This window comes from Lacerta agilis, chromosome 1, assembly GCF_009819535.1.
Source record: "Lacerta agilis isolate rLacAgi1 chromosome 1, rLacAgi1.pri, whole genome shotgun sequence".
NCBI classification, from domain to species: domain Eukaryota; kingdom Metazoa; phylum Chordata; class Lepidosauria; order Squamata; family Lacertidae; genus Lacerta; species Lacerta agilis.
The window spans coordinates 114,239,644-114,261,478 of record NC_046312.1 but is presented as its reverse complement, the minus strand read 5'-3'; the positions used below and the strand labels follow the sequence as shown (position 1 = coordinate 114,261,478).

The following is a 21,835-nucleotide window of genomic DNA, read 5'->3' as shown; positions in this document are numbered from 1 at the left end:
AAAAATGAGAACATCACTGGATGAGGTAGAATCAAAATCAAGTTGATTTCCTCATTTTTAAACAGGCATATATCAAGAGCCAAATAGGTGGTCTCTCCCTTGCTAAGAATATTGCCAGCCCAATGGGTTTTGCACCCAAATGTTATAAGTGCATGTCATGCTGTTTTTCCTGGGAACTGCGTGCTCACAGCTCAGGGCAGGATTGCAGCCTAGATGTGCAACATCATATTTCAATCCGATCTGTATTTACGGAAACATGTTGTCATACTAGTAGGCATTCTCAGTATGAACATGTCCCTCCATCGTAAGGCAGCACAACTCGTCAAAGCCACATTGTTCATACACAGGTAGCAAGATATCACGACGATATTGGTAACGTTTCATTTGTATGGATATGTTGGCAATACTTGGAACTCTGGTGCAGATTCACTAAGTAAGTCCTACTGAGACCTGTAACACTTGCTCACAAATAAGGATGCATACGATCGAGCTGAAGATCGAGCAAATAAGGATGCATACGATGCTGAGTAGTTTATGAGTATGAAAACCGTAAGAGCACACCTGATGTGAGTTTTTACGAGCAGGTGAAAGCCACAATCCTGTGTATGCTTTCTAAGGAAGGTTTAATCTGTTGGAAGCAGCCTAGAGTGGATGGACCATCCCAGTCAGATGGGCAGGGTAATAATAATAATAATAATAATAATAATAATAGTAGTACCGTGTTTCTCCTAAAATAAGACACCGTCTTATATTTTTTTTCACTCTACAAAACACAGTATGGCTTATTTTCAGGGGATGTCTTATTTTAACCGCGTCGCATCGGTACGCTGCATAGCCACGCCTCTCCAGGCTGTTTTAATGGGAGGTACCACTTCACTATGGCTTATTTTCGGGGTATGGCTTATTTTTGGGGAACGGCTTATATTTCGCAAATGCATAGAAATCCTGCTATGGCTTATTTTATGGCTATGTCTTATTTTAGGAGAAACAGGGTAGTCTTAAGTGATCTACATTGACTCCCAGTATGTTTCCAAGCACAATTCAAAGTGTTGGTGCTGACCTTTAGAGCCCTAAATGGCCTCGGCCCAGTACCTGAAGTGTGGGAATACGTTTTTGTGGACTTCCCGCACTTTGCCGCAGCACAAAAACCTTTCGCGCAATGCACGGAACGCAAAGAGATCCGGCCAAGGTTTGCTGCCTGGATCACTCCGCGCTTACAGTAAAGCGCGCCAGGAAGCTTTAAAGTAACGTCCGAAAGCAGTTTCCCGCCCGGAAACACAGCCAAATGCAATGTTGTGATTGGTTTATGTTAATACTATGACGTTGTTCAGTTTATCAATAAATGGCCCCTGCTCTCTGTAGCGGTGTGTAGAGTGCGCGAGACAAGCCAAGAGAGAACAACCGTGCGAGACAAGCAAGAGAGAAAGCGAAAGAGAAACCAAGCCGCACAGAGTAGTAGTCGGGAGAGCGCAACTCCACCATTGACTGCAGTCTCTTAGTTTTTATTTCTTTATTTTTATTTGGCCGCCTTCTTATTTTTGGCCACACTTTCTGCTGTTCTTTTCGCTGCCTATCCTTTCCTCTTTGGAACCTTAAAAGCCTTCGTAACGACCTTCGTAACTCCAGAGAAACCTTCAGAACTCCAAACAACTTCTCACGACCTTCAGCTTCATAACCAACGGACCCAATCATAACCAGTGGGAGCAGGCACTCCAGAATTACTGGCTTATCCCAGAAGTTGGTTATCCCCACACTGAAGGAGTGCCTCCACCCCCATCGTTCAGCCCGGACACTGAGGTCCAGCTCCAAGGGCCTTCTGGTGGTTCCTTCACTGCGAGAAGTGAGGTTGTAGGGAATCAGGCAGAGGGCCTTCTTGGTAGTGGCGCCCGCCCTGTGGAATGCCCTCCCATCAGATGTCAAGGAAATTAACAACTATTTGACTTTTAGAAGACATCTGAAGGCAGCCCTGTTTAGGGAAGTTTTTAATGTTTGATGTTTTATCATGTTTTTAATATTCTGTTGGGAACCGCCCAGAGTGGCTAGGGAAACCCATTCAGATGGACGGCATACAAAAAATAATGGGGTTTACTTTGACTAAACAGGCAGTGGCCTGTGCTGCATATCTGCTATTAAACAGTAATCTAAATAAAATTATATATTTTTGTCCTGAGGCCAGCCTCATTCATATTCTGTGTTTTTAACAACAGCATTAGAAAGAAGAAATATATTAAAAACAGTAAACACGATCACACATGTAATATATATATATATATATATATATATATATATATATATAGTCATGTTCACAATAACCTTCAAATCAAATACATTATTTCATAATATAGGACATTTGAATTATTCAGATCTGCCTAGCTTCAGCAATTAAAAGCCAGCACAGTCACGTCTTGATTGACAGAAATAACGTTTATCGAATCAGTGTTTGAAATATGAAATGTGTTTAAAAGAAATTCCATTAGACATCTATGTTGCCTAGTCTGTATTGAAGGAAGCCTTTTTTTAAATGTTGATTGTTTTTATTCGTCAGGAACAAATGCCCTGCCAATCTGATGTTCTGTTTGTTGTCAAAATAGGTTAACAGCACAGTTCTGCTTATGTCTTCTCTGAACTGCCCCATGCATGTTTGCTTTAAAATAATTTTAAATGTAATCAGTGTCATCTTCAGAGTACCTATGACTAGGACAGCCATTCAGTAATATCTCATTTTCCCATTTCATTTAATGCACATAGCTTTCCCCAAATAATCCAGGGAACTGTAGTTTGTTAAGGGTGTTGGGAATTGTAGCTCTGTGAGAGGTAAGCTACAGTTCTCAGGATTCTCTGGGGAAGCCACATGGTATGATACGTATGCAACCTCCTTATACGATCAGGTTTCTATTTTATTGGCTGTAGCTTATGGTTGCTATAAAAATTGCTTTAAGAAAAAGTATCTGATTTTTTTTTAATAAGATCACTGAGATGCCTCAACAGTTCATTTCCATAAATATATTTTTGGCAGACAATTGGGAATACCGAGCAGTTTCAGTCTTGGAAATATGTAATTAAAATCCTTTGTTTGCTGCTGTTTGAACCAGTAAATAAAATACCTATTCTAGTCATGGGGATTTGACTTCTTCAGCTACTAACATTAATCACATTTATTTAGCACATTTGCACCTATAACATATTTGCAGGCAAATTTAACAACTCTGGAGATCTGAGGGCGAGAAGCAGGATTCACCTTTTGGGTTACTATGGAATCTTGTAGTAAATGTGTTTCTGGGTCCTGTACTTAATTTATAGCAGATGTTCGCATTACTTCTTGATAGCACAAGTATCCACACTTAAGTATTCACACTTCCTTGCACTAAGAAAGCACAGCTCTCGTAATGGGTTCAGTTAAGTGCTTGGTGCATATTTGTTTTTCACATTCGTTCCCCACCTTTCCCTCAGGGAGCTCAGGCCAACATCCCTGAGGCTACCTCAGGTTAGGCGAGTTGTCATGGAATTGCTCTTATAGGTGGCAGAATGGAGAATTGGCTGTGGTAGGAAAAGATGTAATAATATGAGCTGGTGAGTTTTGGAAGCTTGTGCAGCAAAGGGAAAAACACGTTCTCCAAGAAGTGGGAATTTTTATTTGAGCGTTATTGGCTCTTTCTTTGACAGCCTGTTTTTCTTCGGCCTGCACCACTTAACTTACCCCGAGATGACCTGCTGCCCTCAGGTGTCATTGTGGACAACGCAAGGACAGAGGAAGGGGGTGCAGTGGGGGCATTCCACTCCAGGTGTCACCACTGAGGGAAATGACAAAATGGCGGGCGGCACTCACTGCAGGGCCTACAGTGTGCCCAAGCCACGCGTCTCTCCTGGGAGAGACCCGGTGGCTTGGGCGCGCACAGGCTCCCCATTACCCCAAATGGCCCGCCTACCACCTCCCCTTCAGCAGTCCTGGCCCAGGCGCCTGATCGGCTTGCTCCGCCGCTGTGACAGCATATTCTTGTCAATGTTGAACTAAGATCTCACCACCTGTCCAATTGGCTTCTGTTTGTGGAATATAGTTTGTATTTAATTTTGTCTTTTGCTTCAGTTAGTAGAACATCTAGGCCAGCCCTGAACCAGTGTTTTCCTCAAGGGAGTAGTCTACAACAGCTCTCCATAGCTGTCAACCTTTCCCTTTTTTGCAGGAAATTCCCTTATTATAGCACTGGGGAACAGCAGGGAGGGTTGACAGCTCCTCGCCTGGCTGTTGGAAGCCATTGGAAGAAGGAAGAAGGGGCTGTCTAAAATCTTGAAAGGGTCCCATTTGTTTCCTGAATTCCTCAATGCCCCCTGAGGAGACTTTAGGGTCCTAGTTAAAAATCACTTGGTGCTCTTGTGGTCAAGAGCAGAGTGGAACTGAGATTCTCCCACATCCAAACCCAACAAACCAGTTCCTTTATACTATACTGGTTAGTCGCTTGTAGGTTAAATACCCTATAGGTTAAATTTAGTCCTGCAAACGGAAGCTGCAAAAACGGTGAAGCAACCAATTGAGTTACCTCAAAAAAGGTATAGAATATAATTAAAGAGTACGGCTTGTTTTTTATTTCCACGTGTTTATTGTTAAGAGATTTGGGTTCGTGACATCAGACATGATTGTAGCCTTTCCTATAACTTGGGCTGTAAAGAATGCAGGAAACTCCTCCTTCATGATCTCTAGGAGTGATTGAAAATATCTGCTTAATTATGCATTTTTTTAATGACTGCAATACAACTAACAGAACTTGCTTCTGGAGGTTCACTAAAGATTGACGCTTTCAAGAGACAGGGTAAAATAATCCTTCTTCGGCAGGCATTTGGTAGCAACAGTTAAACTTCAATATTATCTTAGCAAATGATTCAAAGCCCCAGAGGTGTTTCACTGTTTCCTTTAAGAAGTGGAATGCTCCTTGCACATGTTCTTCTGACCTGCTTATATAAATGCATTCCTCCCTCAGCACGCGGCTGTGTTTTATGTATTTATATGCTGGTCTATACCGATAGCAAGATAAAAATTTACAGAATTAAACAAACGGATAATGAAACTTTGCTTCACAGAATTAAACACTGTGATTATTTATATTAACAAAACTGTCAGACCACCCTTTTATTACCAAAGTATCATAGAATGGTTTCCCCAAAGTATAAAGCAGGTTATACAAAAACACAAAAGATAAAATACAGCTAAAATTATAAATCAGTTATGGAAACCACTGCAAGCAATAGCAGCCGTTCAGGAGCTGCTTCCTCAGGTGGGAGCTGTGTGTAGGATGGGGTTTAGCAGGCTCTTGGGGAAAATAATAATAATAATAATAATAATAATAATAATAATAATAATAATTTATTATTTATACCCCGCCCATCTGGCCGGGTCTCCCCAGCCACTCTGGGCGGCCTCCAACAAATACCAAAATACATTACAGAGTCACAAATTAAAAACTTCCCTAAACAGGGCTGCCTTTAGGTGTTTTCTGAATGTCAGGTAGTTGTTTATTCCCTTGACTTCTGATGGGAGGGCGTTCCACAGGGCGGGCGCCACTACCGAAAAGGCCCTCTGCCTGGTTCCCTGTAGTTTTGCTTCTCGCAGTGAGGGAACCGCCAGAAGGCCCTCGGCGCTGGATCTCAGTGTCCGGGCTGAATGATGGGGGTGGAGACGCTCCTTCAGGTATACAGGACCGAGGCCGTTTAGGTCTTTAAGCCTTCAGTCCCTTGGAAAGTTGTTGGAATACAACTTCCATATTCCAGGTTTTGTTTTTTTGTTTTACCTTTGGCACTGCCTTTCTGAAAACCTGACTTCCCTGTGTGTATGACCATGCTCTGTTGACTGGACTCTGCATCTCTCATTGACCCCTGTGTCCCCTTTTACCTTGGATTGTGACTTCAACTTGCTCTCTGGACCATCCTTTAAGGGGACTCTGACATCCTCTGTTATCCCTGTGTGCCCTGAATGATGGCCATCTTGATTCAAAACAGTGTCTAATTATGTGCAAATATAGACAAAAACCTGCTCCTTGATCTGAGCAATTTTGTTGCAATAGCTTAAGAGGTGTTCAAATTAATAATAATAATAATAATAATAATAATAATAATAATAATAATAATTCTATAGGCCTATACCACCCTTCATCCGAGAATCACAGGGTGGTTTCCTTTTTTTTTTTTTAAAGTAAGAAACAAAATATAGTAAGAAACAGAATCAGCCAAAGATCATTTAACTAGCCAAAGGCCATGGAGGAGGAGAATGTTTTTGCCCGGCACCTAAAGATAAGCAATGAAGACGCCAGGTGAGCCTCCCTGAGGAGAGCATTCCACAAATAGGGGGGCCACCACAGAAAAGACCCGTTTGCGTGTTGCCACAAGGGCATAGCAAACAGGCAAGCTTTCCAAAATTTGTCGCAGGCTCTGTTTATAGAGATATGCAGCTCTTAACCATGATGTGCCATCCTTTGGAATGGCTTGTGTTGTAAAGGAAGAAGTGATGTGACAAGTTGTCTTATTAGCGTGTTGTGCATGCTCTTTCACCCCGTGGTGGTTGCGTTCTTTGGCCAAACACGGCTGCAAATCCTGTGTTACTCTCACCTGGGAGTACCTTCCGTTGAAAATAATGGGATTGTCACTGCCCTATCAAGACAGCAGTATATACATTTTCGGTCCAATTTTGCTTTACATTTAGAACATTTTCCTTGACCTAAATAGGCTGCATTCTCAGGATACAAGTCAAACGCAAATTTAAGTCAGGCGAGGGGAAGCACAACATTCCTTCATGGTGTGAAGTGGGTGGTGATAAGGAGAGATAGACGTGAAGCTTAGCAGCATTGGTCAGTGGATTTTGTTTCTGGCTTCTTAACTTGCATACTTAAATACAAGGAACAGCCATTGGCTTAGTCTTTTCCTGTACATACTTGTGTACAACAATGTGGTGCAGTTTATTAATTATACCCTGTTCATTATTTACATTGCTTATTTTAACTGTACTGTATTTTTACCTTGAAAACCACCTTGAGCAGACTTTTGCCATTAAAAGTGACATAAAAGACTAATAATAATAATAATAGTAATAATTTTATTATTTATACCCTACCCATCTGACTGGTTTCCCCAGCCACTCTGTATCTTTCTTTCTTTTTTACATTTAATTTGAGATCTTATCCCTTTAGAATGCAGATGAAGAATTATGTCTTTGGATTATGTTCTATCTTTTTCTTTCTTTCTTTTTAAACCCAACCTTTCTGTATATAGAAAAATTTAGCATTGTTAGGAGGCAAGTGACTGGAATGGGGTATGTGGCCATTCCAGAGAGAGAGAGTGAGAGAGAGTGCTAGAGCTTCTCAGATACTGCTTTCTGGCATTGTATATGGGACTTTATATACTGTTCGTAAAACCTTGAATCTAGCACGGTGATAATTGGGGCAGCCGGTGCAACACAGTGGTGTCCCACGTTGTTGATAGGTTGCCTAACAGGGCGTTTTACCCCAACTACAGCTTTTAGACCAGATTCAAGGGCAGCTCCATGTGAAGTGGATTGCCACAATCCAGCCTGGAGGGTACCAGTGTGTAGGCCAGAATTGCCAAGTTACCCCTGTCCAGGAACAGTCGTAGCTGGTAAACAGCATGTGAGTCTCCAGTGACGATGCTTGATGAAGCAAGGCCCCCCAATGCTATACACCTGTTCTTCCAGAGGGGGTGTAGCAGCATTCGGCCTCTTGTCTTGCTGGGATCCAGTTTCAGTTTATTTGCTCTCCAGCTGTGGTTCGACTCCAAAATATACAGAGGGCACCATGTTAATGACTCCTAGATCATGGGTAGGCAAAGTAAGGCCCAGGGGCAGGATCCGGCCCAATCGCCTTCTAAATCTGGCCTGCGGACGGTCCAGGAATCAGCGTGTTTTTACATGAGTGGAATGTGTCCTTTTATTTAAAATGCATCCCTGGGTTATTTGTGGGGCCTGCCTGGTGTTTTTACATGAGGAGAATGTGTCCTCTTATTTAAAATGCATCTCTGGGTTATTTGTGGGGCATAGGAATTCATTCATCACCCCCCCTACACACACACACACACACACACACACACACACACACACATATATATATATAGTCGGGCCCCCAACAAGGTCTGAAAATGTTTGCTGACCCCTGTCCTAGATGCTCTCCAAGGCAATTTTCCTCTTCCCCTCCCCCCTTTTAAAAAAGTATAGTGCTTGACAGTTGCTACATTTCGCTGTGCAGTCTTATGTTCCAATTACCTTCCCTTCCTTTCATTTAGAAGGTGGCTTTTTAACTGGGGGGTGGGGGTGGGCAAACCCCCAAAACCTAAATATTTGTGCATCGAGCAATATGGACAGAAAATAAATAAATAAATTGAATCCTAAAGCAATACAGCTGCAGACTATCATAAAGTTCCTCTCTGCTTACTCGCCCTGCCATTTATGATGTGCATGAAGAAAGTTTCCTTTTTAAGAGGGCAAGTATAAACAGTTATAAGGAAACATTGAGCACCTGTTTATCTTAGCTGGGCACTGCACAGAAACAGAAAAGGCTGCCACTTGGTTCGCTTACATAAACACACGGACAGGCTGATCACAGGAACTGTTGCCCCATAAAATAAGAAAATCCCTGCTGGATCAAACCAAATATCGCTGCTAGATCAGATTCATACAATCTTGGGAAGCCCACAAGCAGATTGATGAGTGAAGCAGCACTCTCTGGTTTGCGCTCTTCAGTGACTGGTATTCAGATGGCCATGGAGCCTCTGATTCTGGAGATCATATACAGCCATCTGACTGGTACTCATTGATAGTCTTATCCTCCATAAATTTGTCCAATCCTGCCCCCTTTAAAGCCCCCCTCCCAAGTTAGGAGCCATCCTCTGATAGCATTTCCCACAGTTAGCTTATTAATTTTTATTTAAGAGTACAGCCGGTGACCATTTTAGGCACATCCAAATGATGTGTGATTGCCGACACGTGGATCCTTTTGGACCTGGAAGAGAGAAAAATGGGTGGGGGGACAGGGATGGGGCGCATGGGGGCTGGGAACTGAACCCCCACACAAAATGGTTGCCTGTATTTATACCCTGCCTACTAATCAAAGTTATTGATACAAAATAAAATAGATAGTGATACAATCAGGTCTCCCCCCCCCAGCCAGAACTTGCTGGAACGTCTCGTTCCGCTACCTCTCAGGTGGGCGCCATTGCTATTCTAATAGAACGAGGGAGGTGTTCGTGGTGAGTTCCAGCACCTCTTTTTCTAGGCAAGTAGCAATGGATACAATAGTCACTACAGCGGGGCAAAGGTATCTATATAAATTCCGCTCTCCCCTTCCAACAAATGCCATTCCACAACTGAATCTCCTGGCTGCTGAAGCAGCTAGATGTTAGTCCCACACATCCTGTAGGCAAGGATGTCCTCACTGGGCGGCTGCTTCCGATGTCTCTCACAGCCCTGGTGGCGGATACAGGAAGTGCAGGGTGGAGCAAACATCTTTAGATGCCTTCCTCTCAGTTATCAAACGTTCAAACTTTTACCACATGCAGACAAGCATGCTTCTTTAATGCTGGCCAGTTAGAGAACACAGTGGAAACTGAAAAGCGGAATCAACTTTGTGGTGTGTGAAGAAATACCTTTGTGTGTCGTGATTTTTCCACCGACTGCAGTGGATGACCCCTAGTTATATTACTATGAGGAGGAAATGCCTCCCTACTCTTTCTCTATACTATGCCTGCTGTTATACTCCTCTACTATAGTACAGCCTTACCTTTTTATTTTTATTTTTTTAAAGCATTTTGATTGAATCTATCCGTATAAACCCATGTAAAAAAAACAGATCTCCATGAGACAAGCACATAGAAAATAAACCAAACCAAACCAAACCAAACCAAGGTTAGCATGGGAAGTTACATTCACCAGGAGAACTGATAAAGCTGGTTATCTGCAATAAGATACCCCCTTATATTTTTTCTTAAAAAAAGCCCCAATGCTGTAACTTTTCTTGATAGAGGAGTTGCTCCAGCCCCTTGGTCATTTTGGTTTTCCTTTTCCAGCTCGACACTACCATTTTTTTCTGAAGTGTATACAGTATTCCAAGTGTGGCTGCAGATATGCCTTATGATATTGGTAGTTTTTATTTTTATTTTTCCTTTCCCAACAATCTCAACATGGAGTTATCCCCCACCCCCACCCCCACAGCGGCTGCGTACTTCGTCTACAGTTTCATTGAACTATCCTCCACAAAACTATGGTTTGTCACTGCCAGCTTAGACCCAATCAGCGTGTATGTAAAGTTGAGATTTTGTAACCACCACCTCACACGTGTTTAGATTCCCCCAGTTTGGAAAAAGCCCTTTGGAACTCTTTGCTATCCCTTTTTGTTTTTGCCACCTTTAATAATTAGGTATCATCAATCGAGTCACCTCCTTGCTGCTTGCTCCTAACTTGAGATAATTAATGAACAAGTTAAAAAACAGCGAGTGGCTTAAGATATCAAATTAGGGTACTCATTCCTGGAAGGGAAAGAGTAGAAGCCTAATAGGCCTTGGAAGCTTCCCGGCAGTTTGTAGGGAGGGCAGAGAGAGAGAGAGAGAGGAAATGTGGTGATCAAATATTTCGACTAAACCATAAAAATAACCAAGGCCCAGTGTTGACTATTTAAGGTCAAGTCAATGTTTGCAAGGAGCACTACTGTTCTTGCTGGTCAGGCACAGCAATTGTGTTAAGTGCAAAAGGTAGCCAACCAGATTGGGGTTTTTGTGATTCTGGGCATCTCCCTTATTCCTCAAGGTTTATATGGCTTTTGGAGTGCCCTTTGCAGTAGCATTCATGTTTATCGAGAGAAGGTACTGTAAATTTCACTTTCCCCTCCAATTCAACTGTTCAGTTGCGTTACTTAAGGGCTGTTGCAATTCTACTTAGGATGAGACCTTGAATTTACTGCACGCAAACGTACCCTGTTCTTCATTTCTCTCCCAAGAAGAAATTAATGGCAGCTAAGAGAACCTGCCTCTATATCACATACAAATAAAAGTAAGGTCTCCTAGTTATATTTATTATTTTCTTTTTGTGTCAGGAGAGGATAGTGGGTGGAGCACATGAACTAAGGCCTGGACCAGTTTTATCCCATGGCACATGTAGCAATTGAATAGGACCAGTATTTTGAGACCATCCTAACTCCCGGGTCTTTCCTGTTTAGATGACACCAATCCAGTATTGTGTTGGATTTCAGGTACCAGTGCTATGTAATGGCCAGGTGACTGGGAAACTAGAAATATGATGCACAGAAGATGGTCTTACAAAAGAGATCATATCAAATAATGTAAACTGTAACCTTCCCGCCTGACTCTTCAATCTGATCTACTGGCTCTTGTTCAGTATTTCCCAAACTTGGGTCTCCAGCTGTTTTTGGACTACAAGTCCCATCATCCCCACCACTGTTCCTGCTAGCTAGGGATGGTGGGAGTTGTAGTCCACAAACGGCTGGAGACCCAAGTTTGGGAAACCCTTTTCTGTTTGATTCCTAAGAATTCCTGCTTCCATTTTTTTTTTAAAATTAAGCTTCAAATCTTTAAAATTGTAGAAATAATCCTGAACGTATGATAATGAAAGCACCTGGTATTCCCAAGGCTAAGCAAGTTGCCCACCAAGGAAATCATAATTCTCAGAAATAATTCCTTATCTTGTACCTTAAGGCCCTGGCACAATAAGTAGTGGCTTGCACTGAAGTCCATTGAAGTCAATCAGTTTAAGCATGCTTAAATTTGTCTTGGATTGTGGCTTTAGTCGACAGATTCCCAGTATCTTAAATAGCTCAATTTATTTATTTAATAAAATGTATACACCGCCTGTTTGTTAAAAAAAACAACAACAACATTCAAAGTGGTTTACAAAAGATAAGTAAAATCAACAAAATTATTATTATTATTAAATTAAATTTGTATAGCACTCTATGCTTGAAGGTCTCAGTGCGGTTCACAACACAAAATTACAATATACACAGCAGAAAATACGTACTAAAAATATTCAAAACAATCAACAATAATTTATACACATTAGTAAACAATACACTCCCCAACAAACTTAAGGACTGGAACCTGAGGACTGGAAAACCTACTTTAAAACATACGAAAGTGATTTTACAAATCACATGGATACTCCATGCAATCATTTTTAAAATTATTTTTATTGCAAGAGAGAGTGGGAAGAGCATTCGTTCTGCACACAAGGAATGGTGGTTTGGCAGGAGAAAGTCTTTTGGACACTTAACACTATCATAGCTTTGATAATCAATTTTTAAACACTAGTAACCCTCCCCCCACTTTAAACAGGATAGCTGGCTTCTCTTTTTGATTTATATGTGTGTGTGTGTTTTAAAGAGGGAGACTTACGGATAGCTGTTCTGAAAGGCAAGGTTTTCTTTACGCTTTTCATATATATTTTATTCTTCTTTTGGCTCAGCCAGTGTTTAGAACTGCCAAAGGAAATGAAGATGGAGAGACTTAAGACCTTGCCAGTTTCTGCCCCTTCCAATTACACATCCATCCCAAACCGTACAAAGCAAAGAATAAAAAAATAAAAAATTGCTTTCTTTATGAACCATATAAACCAGTTTTCTCTGAGTCTTAAATTGGCATTTTGGACTGCGTTCACTAACACTACTGAAGGACCTCAACAGAAAAAGAAGGAAACAGAAGGATTGGAAAAAAAGATCGCTCCCAAATGACAACCTTTTGAATAGTCCAAGTTCAATCCTTAAAACAAAAAGTGAATTTTCCTCCCAATAATGTGCTCCACAGCCTCTCACCTCTCATCCTGAGAAACATGAAAGAGGAAGTGAAAGAGATGACCCAAATCATAGAGTTCCTTTGATAGCAGAAATTCAGCTGTTTTGAACACTTACAATCAAAGGAAGTGGTTTCCCTAATTATATGAACTATGTGAAAGCTCTCAGAATAGCTTTTCCACCCCAGGATTCCTTGCACTTTAGAAGTTTGCATAAAAGCTCACATGGAGAATCAGATGCAAAGTGTTTGATTCAAATTTTATTAGGCAGAAGTGTGTGCGCGTTCTTATTGCTCCGCTTAACAGCTGGTTGGATTTGGACCACAATTGGATTTTGACAGGTATATTTCTGCCCGATGCTTTTTTTGAAATCCCTGTGTTCAGGTTCTATTGCCAGATACCCATTTTAAAAGAGAATTTTGGCAATAGATAAATTGAGAAGCGATGGAGAGGTCTCTTTGATTGTGAGCTTTGAGTGAAGATTCTGTCCTTCGGCTTGGTTGGAATATAGAGGAGAAAAACCAGTCCTTTCCACTGTGCTTAAAAGAAGAAATAAGGATGAAATCTTAATTTTAATGTAATAAAAAAGTGGGACGAAACTATGTTCTCAAGAAAATGTTATTTTCTGAAGAAGTAAGATCTGAAAATGGAAACTTCAGCATGATTCTGACTGTGGTAAAGTTTGAATTCAGTCAAATCTCTGAAGCAAAATGGAGTCTTTTTAGCAGACCAATCTACTTTTTAATATACGTAATGTTTCTAAACGAGTTAGAATGCACCAGAAAGGGACTGGTATTTCCCGTATCATAATTTAAAATGGGGTGTGTGGGGTTTTTTCCTTTTGTAAAGAACCTTTTCCTGTAAGCTTGACCTAAAGCCACATTTAGACTACTATTAATACAATATGATTTATTTATTTTTTAAAATTTTATTCCATTTATATCCCACCTCTCCTCTAAGGAGCTCGAGGTGGCATATGTAGTTCACCTCCCCATTTTATTCCCAAGGTAAAGCAGTCATGGTCAAGTAGGGATTTGAACACGGATCTCCCATGTCGTAGTCTGACCCTCTAACCACTACACCACGCTGTCTTATTAATAGCACTTGCACCAAGTCCGTAGAATTTCTCTCAGTTTCAGGAGTGAGAAATTTTAAAAGGTTTTGCTTGAAGGTTTTGTCTGCCTTTCATTCTTTCTTTCTCACTTTGTTCACAAGTTGCCCAAGCACTCGATTTCTAGTTAGGCAATAGCACAAATATGGCAAAGCCACAATGACTCAATACTAAGCTATAAATTAAGGTATTGTGCAACTTTTTGTTAAAATGGATGTCTTTGATGTTTCCTTGGGTTTCCTTAATTGAGCATTCACAGAGGCTAAATAAAGTCTCAAGGTGCTTATTAGTGGTGCCTTAAAAGTGATGTGCCCACGCTATTCATACTTATGTATCCAGAAATGTACTATTTATTGGAATGCATTGCAAGAAGGGTTCTTGTGGTTTATGGAAGCCCATTGATGATTGCTGTAGGAGAGAGCATTCTCAGTTTCTCAAGAGCTGTTGCTGTTCATGAAGTGGAGAAAGAGAATCTGTGTTAGACAATGGAATATTCTGCCCAAGATGCCTAGCTTCCCAACACTGCACACTTTGGCCTCAATTCTGAGAAAATTAGCCAGCACTTGCCTTATCAAAGACCAATAGAACATTTTAGTGGAACATAATTTGATATAGTTACAGGTAGGTCGCCGTGTTGGTCTGCCGTAGGTGAAAAAAAAAATCATTCCAGTAGCACCTTAGAGACCAACTAAGTTTGTTATTGGTATGAGCTTTCGTGTGCATGCACACGTCTTCATAATTTGATATAACATGCTATATATATATATATATATATATATATATATATATATATATATATAAGTTTTTACATATATTTTCCAAACAGAACACATCATCTCATCTCATCTGACACAACATTTTGGCTATTTTAGTCTGAGACTTCCATCAACCACATCTAATGATTTTCAAACCTCATCTCTTAATCTTACATTTGTTATCCTGACTATTACTTTTAATAATCCATAACTTAAAATCCATCCTCATAAATCTTTCCTGCAATATTTCATATAGTTCTCCTTACAAAACTTCTTGTAGTCAGTTGGTTACAATTGTCTTTCAGATAACTCGTATATTTACTCCAATCTTTCAAGAATTTCTGGTCCCGCTGGTTTCGAATTCTCCCCGTCATCTTATCCAATTCTGCGTAGTCCATCAATTTCATCTGCTATTCCTCTTTCATTGGTAGTTCTTCCTGATTCCATTTCTGTGCCAATAATACTCTTGCTGCAGTTGTCACATATAAAACAGCTTTTTATCTTGTCTTTTAATGTCAGTGCCTACAATACCAAGTAAAAATGCTTCTGTTTTTTTTAAATAAATGTATATTTAAACATCTTTTTCATCTCATTATAAATCATTTCCCAGAAGCCTTTCACTTTCTTACATTCCCACCACAGATGATAAAAAGTGCCTATAACATGCTACTTTTCAGGTATGAAACTCTGCACTGGGCTCGTACATTTGCCCTAAGGACATTGTTAGATAGAAATCCTGGTCTCCCCCAACTGCTTTGTGTGCAGTGTAGAAATCATATACAGCCATTACAATTAGCAGAAAAATCAACACATGAGTGCAGTTGTCCACAATGCTGCACATGCCAAGAACCCCAATTCTCTGGTGTTTAAGGTTGCCATATGTTTGGAATTTACTGGACCTAACCAGGATTTGGCCGTCGTAAACAGTGTCTAGGTGGAAATTGCTGACATGTTTGGAAAAATCTGGATGTATAGCAACCCATGTCAAAAGTGTAGATTTTGGCGAATTTCCTTAAAAATACTTCTACACATGTCACACAACTGAAAATATTGAGAATCCATTCTGGATCTTTTACAAAAGTTTTTTTGTGGTATAAGTAAAAGCTGGGTTCTGAGTACAATATTCAGGAATACTAGCTGGAGGATGCTGAGATTGTGTGGCAACATGCCAAAAAAATTCCCCAAACCCCAGCAACTATTCCACTATAGTTGGAAAGTCCCTAGTGTGGAAAGGCCCTGGAATACTTGCAACCCTACTGGTGTTAGCATATACAAGGTGAATGTCTGCAAAGGTCCCCTACCCGCAGATGTTCGTGTTGCATTCATGGAAAATGGGGACGTGCTACTTGTTGCAACTCTGCTGGTGTGTTGCTTTCACTCACAGCTACACCTCGTGAATGATGTTATAGCTGCATTGGACAACAACAGCAACAACAAATTTATTATTTATACCCTGTCTATCCAGTGGGGTCCAGATAAGCGCTGTGGGTTATATTCCGCCAAGTCCTACTCCAATTGGACCCACTGAAATTAATAAAGCTACGTTAGTCATTTCCATTTGCCTCCAGAGGGTCTATTTTGTGCAGGACTAGTGTGGAACAGCACCCTGTGTTGGGGGTGGGGGTGAGCATCCAAATGAACATTAGCATTCACAGTGGTTCACGGGGAGCCACTGCTTCTGCACATGAATCTCCCTTGCTGGGTTGGTGCAACATATGTTTAAAATCGAGTAAGATGGTTTTTACATCATTGTAAGCATGTAAACATCATTGTAAGCATGTAAACAGGTGGCGCTGTGGTCTAAACCACAGAGCCTAGGGCTTGCCGATCAGAAGGTCGGTGGTTCGAATCCCCGCGATGGGGTGAGCTCCCGTTCTTCAGTCCCAGCTTCTGACCACCTAGCAGTTCGAAAGCACGTCAGAGTGCAAGTAGATAAATAGGTACCGCTCCAGCGGGAAGGTAAACGGCGTTTCCGTGCACTGCTCTGGTTCGCCAGAAGCGGCTTAGTCATGCTGGCCACATGGCCCGGAAGCTGTACACCGGCTCCCTTGGACAATAAAATGAGATGAGCACCGCAACCCCAGAGTCGTCCGTGACTGGACCTAATGGTCAGGGGTACCTTTACCTTTTTAAGCACGATACACTTGGTCTTGTGATTTTGGTGTTCTCCTATTCTTTTCGAAGCATACTTTTACTAGGTCAAGACATTAAGAATTACCCTGTTGGGGTTACACAAGCTCAGCGGTTCCCAAAGTGGGCAGCGCCACCCCCTGGGAGGCAGTGGGGTTACCAAGCGGGGGCGGTAAGAGGCAAGTGGGCAGCAAGAAGGCACTGGGGTGGCGCTTGCATGTCGATATCCCGACCCCTCCCGTGAATAAATAAGACACAAGACACCGTAAATAAGGTTAAATGGACAATAAAAGGCCACAACTTTATTGGTTCCGGATGTTGAGCGGTATTGGCTTTAGGCATTGGATCTAACTAGACTATATCCAACTCCAGTACGACGTGCTGGCAGTCCAGGAAGGGATAACCACTGTTGGGTGAGCCCTTGCTGCTGCACATCAGCTAAGGACTCACCCTGTGATCACCGATCTGGGGCATGCCTTAGGCCCTCACCACCCACGGCTCCGGACACGGACACGCCCCCCGGACTCCTTTACGAAGTACCCTTCAGCACTTGGGGGGAGGTGTTGGCCTGTCCTCCCCCCCACCTCCTAACCTTCCTGACCTTATCCAATGCCTAACCGCCAAACCAAAGTTGTGACGAGTTGCTACGAGGTGGGCGAAAACCACAAGGCGGAGCCAATTTGCCAGGTGGAAAAATTCCTACCAGGCCCCTCAACGGCGACCAACCGTGGTCCATAGCAAGGTCAAGGAAAACCTAACCTAAAGGGAGGGTGGGAAGGGAAAGCAGGAACGAACGGGAGCCCAGGAGAAAGAGGGCGAGCTCTGGCTGCGAGCCCACTTAAGTGCAGTGGGCACGCCCTAGCCGGCTGCACCGGTTGGTCAGCCAGCTGGGCACCGCACCCAGAGCTCACCCAATAGCGCCAGGGGATGCAAGCATCCCCTGTGCACGTGGAGGGCTCGTGCTAACTGCAACCCCCCCTCCTTTCTAAGGGCGGAAGGGGCTTTGTAAATAACTATCTGACTTGAAAAGCTGCTATCATAGGATCAGTTAAAGTAAACCACTTTCATTGGATTTTGAATGAATGTGCAGTTAATCGTTACTGTTTTGAATTTTATTGTGGGTTTCTTAGTGGACCATGCAAAGTGCTATTTGTATAATGCTTTTTATAGGGTAGGGTAGGCAGCACTGGAGTTGAATTTAGAGAACCAAGGGGGCAGCGTCCCCAAAATTTAGGGAACTACTGCACTGTGGTGGAGCTGATTTGGACAGGGACCACGGCACTACAAGTGAGTTCTTGTGTTTCTTGCTTTAAACACTGTCTCATGTGTGCTGTTTTCTCCCGTTGTTCTTTAAACTCTAGCAGTGGCATCTGGAATACATGGGCAGTTACGAGTTCCAAGCAGGGTCCACTGTGGCTCAGAATGGATTATAGGGAACATATTCCATTATTTTTATTTATGTATTTTGGAACTTATGGTGCCTGGCTCACTTTTCAGCAAACGTAACCAACTGCCTTTTGTTTAAATGTTTTATTTCCTAAAAAAGAAAGAAAGAAAAAAGATTCCGAGAAGAAATGAGCCTATCTAAGTAAACATGCTGTCTGGGTTTTTATATGGCAGTTTCATTTTGTGGTTGGAGAGAAAGAGCAGAGGCCTCAATGAAACAGATGGCAGACCAGATTTTTTGGGTATAAAATAGCCACAAACTTTGCATTGTGCAGTTTCCCCTCTGCTTTGCCTAGTATGAGAAGAATATATGTATATATAATATTTGTAATTGGACAGCAGTTGGAAAAACTTGTTCCCCAAGGTTTGAGAAAATTGAATAGTAAAGACCATTTGCAAAGAGGAGATAAACCCTCTGGTGGACTAAGTAGTTGAGCTTTCCCCATGGCAAATAACCACTGTGTGGAATGAGGTGCAAGCACTGTGACTTTGGCACAATGTCCCAGTTTACCACAGTGCTGGTAACTTGTGGCAAAACAACCACATGTGTGCTGGTGGCAGCTACCATTGCAAAGTAGCACATGCTTGCATAGAGAGCTGGGCTTGTGAACAGTGGGGTGTGTGTGTGTGAGCCTTTTAACCGCAACACAATTAGCTGCATCAGTGCAGCTGACGTATCTCATATATCCTAAGAATCACGATAGCTGTTGGTTAAGATAATAATAATAATAATAAGAATAAGACAACCCTTTCACTAATGCCTTCCATAAGATGAGATTGATGGCACATACTGTGTTTTGTGCTGTCATAGGTCTCAACATCTGTGGGATTGGGGTGAAAGTTTATAATCCCCCAAACCATTTACAGGTGAAACTCGAAAAATTAGAATATTGTGGAAAGGTTCATTTCTTTCAGTAATTCAACTTAAAAGGTAAACTAATATATGAGATAGACTCATGACATGCAAAGCGAGATATGTCAAACCTTTATTTGTTATAATTGTGATGATTATGGTGTACATCTGATGAGAACCCCAAATTAACAATTTCAACTTTTTTTCTTTTTTCTTTTTTCCTTTTCTTCTTTCTCATTTTCTCTTCTTTCTTGGTCTATCGTTATTACTATTTTTCTCTTTTCTTTTTTCACTTTCGATTTTTATCTTATTTGCATAGGGGTACAATTGGAGCTCCTATTAGTTATATCAATTATGGAAAATGATTCTTTTGTGCTTTTTTTGTGGGTGCTGGTGTTGTCTTTTATCTGTATTTGTATATGCATATATGTCAGCATTTTAAATTTGTAATAAAGTTATTTTAAAAAAGCAATTTCAACTTTGGGGTTTTCATCAGCTGTACACCATAATCATCACAATTATAACAAACAAAGGCTTGACATATCTCGCGTTGCATGTCATGAGGCTATCTCATATATTAAACTCCAGTAGCTAATGAAAACAATTGCTTACATAATTGGACTTTTCAACGATACTCTAATTTTTCGAGTTTCACCTGTACTTTTGAGCAAGACGGGAATAGCTTCATCATCCCTATGTGGTTGGAATAAGAGTTAAGAAGATAGGAAGCTGCCTTTTATGATTGGTCCACCCAGCTCAGTCTATTGTCTATCCAGGCAGGGTTTCCCAAACTTGGTTTTGCTGCTGTTTTTAGACTACAGCTCCCATCATCCCTGTCCACTGGTCCTGCTTGCTAGGGATGATGGGAGTTGTAGTCCAAAACAGCTGGCAACCCAAGTTTGGGAAACCCTCTTCTATAGTGACTCACCAGGTCTCCAAGGCCTCAGTCACGAGTCTTTCCCAGCCTTACCTGGATATGCTGAGATTGAACCCTGGGCCTTCTGCATGTGATGAATGGTATGTCCTTCTGCTCAGCTAAAGCCTCTCCACATTGGGGGTTGTGGGCTAAGGGTTTGCTCACATATTACATTGTGGTAGACAGGAAGCCTTGTGATCTCAGTTGTTCGAGTGTTAAATCTCTGATGAAGATCAGATCTCTTACAGCTACGTGGGGTTCATGGTCAGTCTCTTACTTTTACTCTATATCAGTACTTAAGATAAGTGGCTAGAAACAGTTTGGTATCAGAAAGGAGTTACCAGCCTACCGCTAGCTATGTTTGGGATTCCACAGGATTTGAGAAGAGTGTTGGAATTTGTGGTGGCAGGTGTTAAGTTCTCCTAATCATGGAGGCTTCTGTCTAATATGTGTGGTTCTGTGACCTCTTTCTGGGTCTGAATTAGCACATTGTGTTGAAAGAGAGGTGGACTGGGTTCTGTGATGTGTAATCATGGTGGCCCTGCCATCGTCATGTATTGATTGGTGTGCTACTGCCGTCGGTACTGTGGGGTTGTCATTGGGGTGCAGTGCGGCCAGAGCTTTTGCAGAAGTGGCCGGTGATGTTATGCTAATCTCCCGTTTCTCCTGTTCTGTTGTTTGTTTTTGTTTTTGCTTTTGGTTATGCAACTAGGAAGGTATAGCACTGTGACAACTTTACAAGGGTGTTTATATGCTGGCATTATCCTGCTGTAACCCCCGACACCACCAGGATTGAGCAGCAGATGGTAGAGAAGAATTAACATCCATAAAACATTGTGGGGAACAGTTAACAGATTAAACGTTTCCCAGGTTTAAATTGTTACTGGTCCTTAAAATTCTGGAGAACGTTTGGGTTCCATTTCTCTCCTTACCTGCCTTCAATCCTTTCTAAATCTTTTTAGCGTTCTTCACATGAACGTGGCAAATATTTCCGAACCATACAACTACCAGTAATCGACTCTCACGTGAAACAGTGATAAATATTAGTAAGCACTTAGTGATGTTCTGCTAATCAGAGTGCTAGCATAGTTAAACACTTCTAACCCTGTAATTTTGTGGCATGAGAGAGTGCTTCATGCTGTGAAATTTAGCTCATAGTTTAAACACGATGTTGGTTGGTTGATCTGGTAGCCAAACGGAGTTCATTTTCAAAATGGAGCCTTCACAAATACGTTCAGACAGAAGGAAAATGTAAATTTATGTATGTTGTGGCAATTTCCCTGGTTCTTGCCATTCAACTTGTAGAGCATTTTTTTATCTTTTTGGGGTGAAACATAATGTTCCCGATTTTTGGTGGATGCTGGTGGCACGTGTACAGCCTTTTACAGAAAATTAATCTGTAAAAGGTAAAATCAATCTACAAGTGCATTGACCTCCAGTCCCAGCCCGCTGATGAGGCAAGGTGAGTTGCCTGCCTCGAGTAGCAGAAGCCCAAGAGGCAGCACCCGCCTCTCCACCGCTGGCAGTGGCACTGGTTTCTGGCAACATCTCACCGGTAAGAGAGGTGTGGTGCCACCAGAGGGGAGGCAGTGATAGAGCGGCAGTGAAATGGGATGCGCCACCCCTGTTTATTGTTGACCTCTTTCTCTATAGTGCAGGCTTCCTCCAACTCGGCCCTCCAGATGTTTTTGGCCTACAACTCCCATGATCCCTCGCTAGAAATAAGCCCCCTTGTCTCTTATCGTGTAGCCAATGAAGGGCGTTGCATCTGTGTATTCAAAGAGACAGGAAAAGGCCTCTAGAGTGACAGCTCAACCACCTGAAGATGGAACTTGCA

At 41.8% G+C, this 21,835-nt stretch overlaps 1 protein-coding gene across 3 annotated transcripts in view; it reads left to right on the top strand.

The window, feature by feature from the left end:
- Positions 1-21,835, top strand: part of MAP3K20 (mitogen-activated protein kinase kinase kinase 20) — a 112,681-nt gene that overhangs the window by 13,314 nt on the left and 77,532 nt on the right. The window lies entirely within an intron of this gene.